The sequence below is a fragment of the Taudactylus pleione genome, unplaced genomic scaffold (genome assembly GCF_031769625.1).
Source record: "Taudactylus pleione unplaced genomic scaffold, aTauple2 ptg000117l, whole genome shotgun sequence".
Classification (NCBI taxonomy): domain Eukaryota; kingdom Metazoa; phylum Chordata; class Amphibia; order Anura; family Myobatrachidae; genus Taudactylus; species Taudactylus pleione.
The window spans coordinates 14,567,098-14,576,993 of NW_028284519.1; the positions used below are offsets into that span (position 1 = coordinate 14,567,098).

Consider the following 9,896-nt stretch of genomic DNA (forward strand, 5'->3'; position numbering starts at 1 on the left):
ACTCCCAGTCGGGGAATTGAACCCCGGTCTCCCATGTGACAGGCGGGGATACTCACCACTATACTAACGAGGACTTACTTGTTCAATTTTTGGCAAAATTTGATCAAAAAATATACCCCCCAAAAATATCATGTTCAGCTATCGAAATGTGTATGTCATTGGCCAAAGAGATTATATGCTACATTTTTTCAAGCTAATTTAAAACCCTAAAGAAATATTTAACCTATTATTTGGCAAATGAAAAGTCAGTAATTTTGACAACATAATTTTACTCTTGCAATGCATAGCACTCTAAAGTCTATTCTCCTGCTCTAACCAAGCAGTGTATTGAATAACTATTTATTACTTTGATAAATATACCTAAAGTCAGGTCATGGGGACCGCGCAAACTGTACTTGTAGCAGTGGCCATGAAGCTTACATGCAAGATTTTTTTCAAGTTGACATAAACCCTGGATTCAATTTAGATAAGGCATTTTTGCTATCTCAATGAAACAACGTGAAACAGCACACAGAAAAGAGATTAAAAGTTCAAAACTCCCAGTCGGGGAATTGAACCCCGGTCTCCCATGTGACAGGCGGGGATACTCACCACTATACTAACGAGGACTTACTTGTTCAATTTTTGGCAAAATTTGATCAAAAAATATACCCCCCAAAAATGTCATGTTCAGCTATCGAAATGTGTATGTCATTGGCCAAAGAGATTATATGCTACATTTTTTCAAGCTAATTTAAAACCCTAAAGAAATATTTAACCTATTATTTGGCAAATGAAAAGTCAGTAATTTTGACAACATAATTTTACTCTTGCAATGCATAGCACTCTAAAGTCTATTCTCCTGCTCTAACCAAGCAGTGTATTGAATAACTATTTATTACTTTGATAAATATACCTAAAGTCAGGTCATGGGGACCGCGCAAACTGTACTTGTAGCAGTGGCCATGAAGCTTACATGCAAGATTTTTTTCAAGTTGACATAAACCCTGGATTCAATTTAGATAAGGCATTTTTGTTATCTCAATGAAACAACGTGAAACAGCACACAGAAAAGAGATTAAAAGTTCAAAACTCCCAGTCGGGGAATTGAACCCCAGTCTCCCATGTGACAGGCGGGGATACTCACCACTATACTAACGAGGACTTACTTGTTCAATTTTTGGCAAAATTTGATCAAAAAATATACCCCCCAAAAATGTCATGTTCAGCTATCGAAATGTGTATGTCATTGGCCAAAGAGATTATATGCTACATTTTTTCAAGCTAATTTAAAACCCTAAAGAAATATTTAACCTATTATTTGGCAAATGAAAAGTCAGTAATTTTGACAACATAATTTTACTCTTGCAATGCATAGCACTCTAAAGTCTATTCTCCTGCTCTAACCAAGCAGTGTATTGAATAACTATTTATTACTTTGATAAATATACCTAAAGTCAGGTCATGGGGACCGCGCAAACTGTACTTGTAGCAGTGGCCATGAAGCTTACATGCAAGATTTTTTTCAAGTTGACATAAACCCTGGATTCAATTTAGATAAGGCATTTTTGTTATCTCAATGAAACAAAGTGAAACAGCATGCAAAAAAAGTGATTGAAAGTTCAAAACTCCCAGTCGAGAAATCAAACCCCGGTCCTCTTCAGGTCAGGCGGGGATACTTCACACTATACTAACGAGGACTTACTTGGTCAATTTTTGGCAAAATATGATCAAAAAATATACCCAAAAAACATGTCATGGTTAGCTATCGAAATGTGTATGTCATTGGCCAAAGAGGTTATATGCTACATTTTTTCAAGCTAATTTAAAACCCTAAAGAAAAATTTAACCTATTATTTGGTAAATTAAAAGTCAGTAATATTGACAACATAATTTTACTCTTGTAATGCATAGCACTCTAAAGTCTTTTCTCCTGCTCTAACCAAGCAGTGTATTGAATCACTATTACTTTGATAAATATACCCAAAACCAGGTCATGGGGACCTTGTAAATTTTACTTGTAGCACTGGCCATGAAGCTTACATGCAAGATTTTTTTCAAGTTGACATAAACCCTGGATTCAATATTGATAAGGCATTTTTGTTATCTCAATGAAACAACGTGAAACAGCATACAGAAAAGAGATTAAAACATCAAAACTCCCAGTCGGGGAATTGAACCCCGGTCTCCCATGTGACAGGCGGGGATACTCACCACTATACTAACGAGGACTTACTTGTTCAATTTTTGGCAAAATTTGATCAAAAAATATACCCCCCAAAAATATCATGTTCAGCTATCGAAATGTGTATGTCATTGGCCAAAGAGATTATATGCTACATTTTTTCAAGCTAATTTAAAACCCTAAAGAAATATTTAACCTATTATTTGGCAAATGAAAAGTCAGTAATTTTGACAACATAATTTTACTCTTGCAATGCATAGCACTCTAAAGTCTATTCTCCTGCTCTAACCAAGCAGTGTATTGAATAACTATTTATTACTTTGATAAATATACCTAAAGTCAGGTCATGGGGACCGCGCAAACTGTACTTGTAGCAGTGGCCATGAAGCTTACATGCAAGATTTTTTTCAAGTTGACATAAACCCTGGATTCAATTTAGATAAGGCATTTTTGTTATCTCAATGAAACAACGTGAAACAGCACACAGAAAAGAGATTAAAAGTTCAAAACTCCCAGTCGGGGAATTGAACCCCGGTCTCCCATGTGACAGGCGGGGATACTCACCACTATACTAACGAGGACTTACTTGTTCAATTTTTGGCAAAATTTGATCAAAAAATATACCCCCCAAAAATGTCATGTTCAGCTATCGAAATGTGTATGTCATTGGCCAAAGAGATTATATGCTACATTTTTTCAAGCTAATTTAAAACCCTAAAGAAATATTTAACCTATTATTTGGCAAATGAAAAGTCAGTAATTTTGACAACATAATTTTACTCTTGCAATGCATAGCACTCTAAAGTCTATTCTCCTGCTCTAACCAAGCAGTGTATTGAATAACTATTTATTACTTTGATAAATATACCTAAAGTCAGGTCATGGGGACCGCGCAAACTGTACTTGTAGCAGTGGCCATGAAGCTTACATGCAAGATTTTTTTCAAGTTGACATAAACCCTGGATTCAATTTAGATAAGGCATTTTTGTTATCTCAATGAAACAACGTGAAACAGCACACAGAAAAGAGATTAAAAGTTCAAAACTCCCAGTCGGGGAATTGAACCCCAGTCTCCCATGTGACAGGCGGGGATACTCACCACTATACTAACGAGGACTTACTTGTTCAATTTTTGGCAAAATTTGATCAAAAAATATACCCCCCAAAAATGTCATGTTCAGCTATCGAAATGTGTATGTCATTGGCCAAAGAGATTATATGCTACATTTTTTCAAGCTAATTTAAAACCCTAAAGAAATATTTAACCTATTATTTGGAAAATGAAAAGTCAGTATAATTGACAACATAATTTTACTCTTGCAATGCATAGCACTCTAAAGTCTTTTCTCCTGCTCTAACCAAGCAGTGTATTGAATCACTATTTATTACTTTGATAAATATACCCAAAACCAGGTCATGGGGACCTCGTAAATTCTACTTGTAGCACTGGCCATGAAGCTAACATGCAAGATTTTTTTCAAGTTAACATAATCCCTGGATTCAATTTAGATAAGGCATTTTTGTTATCTCAATGAAACAAAGTGAAACAGCATGCAAAAAAAGAGATTAAAAGTTCAAAACTCCCCGTCGGGGATATGAACCCCGACCTCCCGCTTGACAGGCGGGGATACTCACCACTATACTAACGAGGACTTACTTGTTCAATTTTTGGCAAAATTTGATCAAAAAATATACCCCCCAAAAATGTCATGTTCAGCTATCGAAATGTGTATGTCATTGGCCAAAGAGATTATATGCTACATTTTTTCAAGCTAATTTAAAACCCTAAAGAAATATTTAACCTATTATTTGGCAAATGAAAAGTCAGTAATTTTGACAACATAATTTTACTCTTGCAATGCATAGCACTCTAAAGTCTATTCTCCTGCTCTAACCAAGCAGTGTATTGAATAACTATTTATTACTTTGATAAATATACCTAAAGTCAGGTCATGGGGACCGCGCAAACTGTACTTGTAGCAGTGGCCATGAAGCTTACATGCAAGATTTTTTTCAAGTTGACATAAACCCTGGATTCAATTTAGATAAGGCATTTTTGTTATCTCAATGAAACAACGTGAAACAGCACACAGAAAAGAGATTAAAAGTTCAAAACTCCCAGTCGGGGAATTGAACCCCAGTCTCCCATGTGACAGGCGGGGATACTCACCACTATACTAACGAGGACTTACTTGTTCAATTTTTGGCAAAATTTGATCAAAAAATATACCCCCCAAAAATGTCATGTTCAGCTATCGAAATGTGTATGTCATTGGCCAAAGAGATTATATGCTACATTTTTTCAAGCTAATTTAAAACCCTAAAGAAATATTTAACCTATTATTTGGAAAATGAAAAGTCAGTATAATTGACAACATAATTTTACTCTTGCAATGCATAGCACTCTAAAGTCTTTTCTCCTGCTCTAACCAAGCAGTGTATTGAATCACTATTTATTACTTTGATAAATATACCCAAAACCAGGTCATGGGGACCTCGTAAATTCTACTTGTAGCACTGGCCATGAAGCTAACATGCAAGATTTTTTTCAAGTTAACATAATCCCTGGATTCAATTTAGATAAGGCATTTTTGTTATCTCAATGAAACAAAGTGAAACAGCATGCAAAAAAAGAGATTAAAAGTTCAAAACTCCCCGTCGGGGATATGAACCCCGACCTCCCGCTTGACAGGCGGGGATACTTCACACTATACTAACGAGGACTTACTTGGTCAATTTTTGGCAAAATATGATCAAAAAATATACCCAAAAAACATGTCATGGTTAGCTATCGAAATTTGTATGTCATTGGCCAAAGAGATTATATGCTACATTTTTTCAAGCTAATTTAAAACCCTAATGAAATATTTAACCTATTATTTCACAAATGAAAAGTCAGTAATATTGACAACATAATTTTACTCTTGCAATGCATAGCACTCTAAAGTCTTTTCTCCTGCTCTAACCAAGCAGTGTATTGAATCACTATTTATTACTTTGATAAATATACCCAAAACCAGGTCATGGTGCCCTCACAAATTGTACTTGTAGCACTGGCCATGAAGCTTACATGCAAGATTTTTTCAAGTTGACATAAACCTTGGATTCAATTTAGATAAGGCATTTTTGTTATCTCAATGAAACAAAGTGAAACAGCATGCAAAAAAAGAGATTAAAAGTTCAATACTCCCAGTCGGGAAATTGAACCCCAGTATACCGCATGACAGGCGGTGATACTTCACACTATACTAACGTGGAATTACTTGGTCAAATTTTGGCAAAATTTGTTCAAAAAATATACCCAAAAAACATGTCATGGTTAGCTTTCGAAATGTGTATGTCATTGGCCAAAGAGATTATATGCTACATTTTTTCAAGCTAATTTAAAACCCTAAAGAAATATTTAACCTATTATTTGGAAAATGAAAAGTCAGTAATATTGACAACATAATTTTACTCTTGTAATGCATAGCACTCTAATGTCTTTTCTCCTGCTCTAACCAAGCAGTGTATTGAATCACTATTTATTACTTTGATAAATATACCCAAAACCAGGTCATGGGGACCTCGTAAATTGCACTTGTAGCACTGGCCATGAAGCTTACATGCAAGATTTTTTTCAAGTTGACATAATCCCTGGATTCAATTTAGATAAGGCATTTTTGTTATCTCAATGAAACAACGTGAAACAGCATACAGAAAAGAGATTAAAAGTTCAAAACTCCCCATCGATGAATTGAACCCCAGTCTCCCGCATGACCGGCGGTGATACTTCACACTGTACTAATGAGGAATTACTTGGTCAATATTTGGCAAAATTTGATCAAAAAATATACCCTAAAAACATGTCATGGTTAGCTATCGAAATGTGTATGTCATTGGCCAAAGACATGCTACATTTTTTCAAGCTAAATTAAAACCCTAAAGAAATCTTTAACCTATTATTTGGCAAATGCAAAGTCAGTAATATTGACAACATAATTTACTCTTGCAATGCATAGCACTCTAAAGTCTTTTCTCCTGCTCTAACCAAGCAGTGTATTGAATCTCTATTTATTACTTTGATAAATATACCCAAAACCAGGTCATGGGGACCTCGTAAATTCTACTTGTAGCACTGGCCATGAAGCTTACATGCAAGATTTTTTTCAAGTTGACATAATCCCTGGATTCAATTTAGATAAGGCATTTTTGTTATCTCAATGAAACATGAAACAGCATGCAAAAAAAGAGATTAAAAGTTCAAAACTCCCTGTCGGGAAATTGAACCCTGGCCTCCCGCATGACAGGCGGGGATACTTCACACTATACTAACGTGGAATTACTTGGTCAAATTTTGGCAATATTTGTTCAAAAAATATACCCAAAAAACATGTCATGGTTAGCTATCGAAATGTGTATGTCATTGGCCAAAGAGATTATATGCTATATTTTTTCAAGCTAATTTAAAACCCTAAAGAAATATTTAACCTATTATTTGGAAAATGAAAAGTCAGTAATATTGACAACATAATTTTACTCTTGCAATGCTTAGCACTCTAAATTCTTTTCTCCTGCTCTAACCAAGCAGTGTATTGAATCACTATTACTTTGATAAATATACCGAAAACCAGGTCATGGGGACCTCGTAAATTGCACTTGTAGCACTGGCCATGAAGCTTACATGCAAGATTTTTTTCAAGTTGACATAAACCCTGGATTCAATTTAGATAAGGCATTTTTGTTATCTCAATGAAACAAAGCGAAACAGCATGCAAAAAAAGAGATTAAAAGTTCAAAACTCCCCGTCAAGAAATCAAACCCCGGTCTCCCGCAGGACAGGCGGTGATACTTCACACTATACTAACGAGGACTTACTTGGTCAATTTTTGGCAAAATATGATCAAAAAATATACCCAAAAAACATGTCATGGTTAGCTATCGAAATGTGTATGTCATTGGCAAAAGAGGTTATATGCTACATTTTTTCAAGCTAATTTAAAACCCTAAAGAAAAATTTAACCTATTATTTGGCAAATTAAAAGTCAGTAATATTGACAACATAATTTTACTCTTGTAATGCATAGCACTCTAAAGTCTTTTCTCCTGCTCTAACCAAGCAGTGTTTTGAATCACTATTTATTACTTTGATAAATATACCCAAAACCAGGTCATGGGGGCCTTGTAAATTCTACTTGTAGCACTGGCCATGAAGCTTACATGCAAGATTTTTTTCAAGTTGACATAAACCCTGGATTCAATATTGATAAGGCATTTTTTTTATCTCAATGAAACAACGTGAAAGAGCATACTATAAAGAGATTAAAACATCAAAACTCCCAGTCGTGGAATTGAACCCCGGTCTCCCACGTGACAGGCAGGGATACTCACCACTATACTAACAAGGACTTACATGGTCTATTTTTGGCAAAATTTGATCAAAAAATATACCCAAAAAACATGTCATGGTTAGCTATCGAAATGTGTATGTCATTGGCCAAAGAGATTATATGCTACATTTTTTCAAGCTAATTTAAAACCCTGAAGAATTATTTAACCTATTATTTGGCAAATGAAAAGTCAGTAATATTGACAACATCATTTTACTCTTGCAATGCATAGGACTCTAAAGCCTTTTCTCCTGCTCTAAGCAAGCAGTGTATTGAATCACTATTTATTACTTTGATAAATATACCCAAAACCAGGTCATGGGGACCTCACAAATTGTTCTTGTAGCACTGGCCATGAAGCTTAAATGCAAGATTTCTTCAAGATGACATAAACCCTGGATTCAATTTTGATAAGGCATTTTTGTTATCTTAATGAAAGAAAGTGAAACAGCATGCAAAAAAAGTGATTGAAAGTTCAAAACTCCCCGTCGAGAAATCAAACCCCGGTCTCTCGCAGGACAAGCGGGGATACTTCACACTATACTAACGAGGACTTACTTGGTCAATTTTTGGCAAAATGTCATCAAAAAATATACCCTAAAATCATGTCATGGTTAGCTATCGAAATGTGTATGTCATTGGCCAAAGAGATTATATGCTACATTTTTTCAAGCTAATTTAAAACCCTAAAGAAATATTTAACCTATTATTTGTCAAATGAAAAGTCAGTAATTTTGACAACATAATTTTACTCTTGCAATGCATAGCACTCTAAAGTCTATTCTCCTGCTCTAACCAAGCAGTGTATTGAATAACTATTTATTACTTTGATAAATATACATAAAGTCAGGTCATGGGGACCGCGCAAACTGTACTTGTAGCAGTGGCCATGAAGCTTACATGCAAGATTTTTTTCAAGTTGACATAAACCCTGGATTCAATTTAGATAAGGCATTTTTGTTATCTCAATGAAACAACGTGAAACAGCATACAGAAAAGAGATTAAAAGTTCAAAACTCCCCATCGATGAATTGAACCCCAGTCTCCCGCATGACCGGCGGTGATACTTCACACTGTACTAATGAGGAATTACTTGGTCAATATTTGGCAAAATTTGATCAAAAAATATACCCTAAAAACATGTCATGGTTAGCTATCGAAATGTGTATGTCATTGGCCAAAGACATGCTACATTTTTTCAAGCTAAATTAAAACCCTAAAGAAATATTTAACCTATTATTTGGAAAATGAAAAGTCAGTATAATTGACAACATAATTTTACTCTTGCAATGCATAGCACTCTAAAGTCTTTTCTCCTGCTCTAACCAAGCAGTGTATTGAATCACTATTTATTACTTTGATAAATATACCCAAAACCAGGTCATGGGGACCTCGTAAATTCTACTTGTAGCACTGGCCATGAAGCTAACATGCAAGATTTTTTTCAAGTTAACATAATCCCTGGATTCAATTTAGATAAGGCATTTTTGTTATCTCAATGAAACAAAGTGAAACAGCATGCAAAAAAAGAGATTAAAAGTTCAAAACTCCCCGTCGGGGATATGAACCCCGACCTCCCGCTTGACAGGCGGGGATACTTCACACTATACTAACGAGGACTTACTTGGTCAATTTTTGGCAAAATATGATCAAAAAATATACCCAAAAAACATGTCATGGTTAGCTATCGAAATTTGTATGTCATTGGCCAAAGAGATTATATGCTACATTTTTTCAAGCTAATTTAAAACCCTAATGAAATATTTAACCTATTATTTCACAAATTAAAAGTCAGTAATATTGACAACATAATTTTACTCTTGCAATGCATAGCACTCTAAAGTCTTTTCTCCTGCTCTAACCAAGCAGTGTATTGAATCACTATTTATTACTTTGATAAATATAACCAAAACCAGGTCATGGGGACCTCGTAAATTGCACTTGTAGCACTGGCCATGAAGCTTACATGCAAGATTTTTTTCAAGTTGACATAATCCCTGGATTCAATTTAGATAAGGCATTTTTGTTATCTCAATGAAACAACGTGAAACAGCATACAGAAAAGAGATTAAAAGTTCAAAACTCCCCATCGATGAATTGAACCCCAGTCTCCCGCATGACCGGCGGTGATACTTCACACTGTACTAATGAGGAATTACTTGGTCAATATTTGGCAAAATTTGATCAAAAAATATACCCTAAAAACATGTCATGGTTAGCTATCGAAATGTGTATGTCATTGGCCAAAGACATGCTACATTTTTTCAAGCTAAATTAAAACCCTAAAGAAATATTTAACCTATTATTTGGCAAATGCAAAGTCAGTAATATTGACAACATAATTTACTCTTGCAATGCATAGC

At 34.9% G+C, this 9,896-nt stretch overlaps 1 non-coding gene across 1 annotated transcript; it reads right to left on the reverse strand.

Moving 5' to 3' along the window:
- Nucleotides 1–3,744: 3,744 nt before the first annotated feature.
- Nucleotides 3,745–3,816, reverse strand: TRNAD-GUC (transfer RNA aspartic acid (anticodon GUC)). Its single transcript has one exon. It is a non-coding gene; the product is annotated as a tRNA-Asp (tRNA).
- Between the last annotated feature and the right edge of the window lie 6,080 nt (nt 3,817–9,896).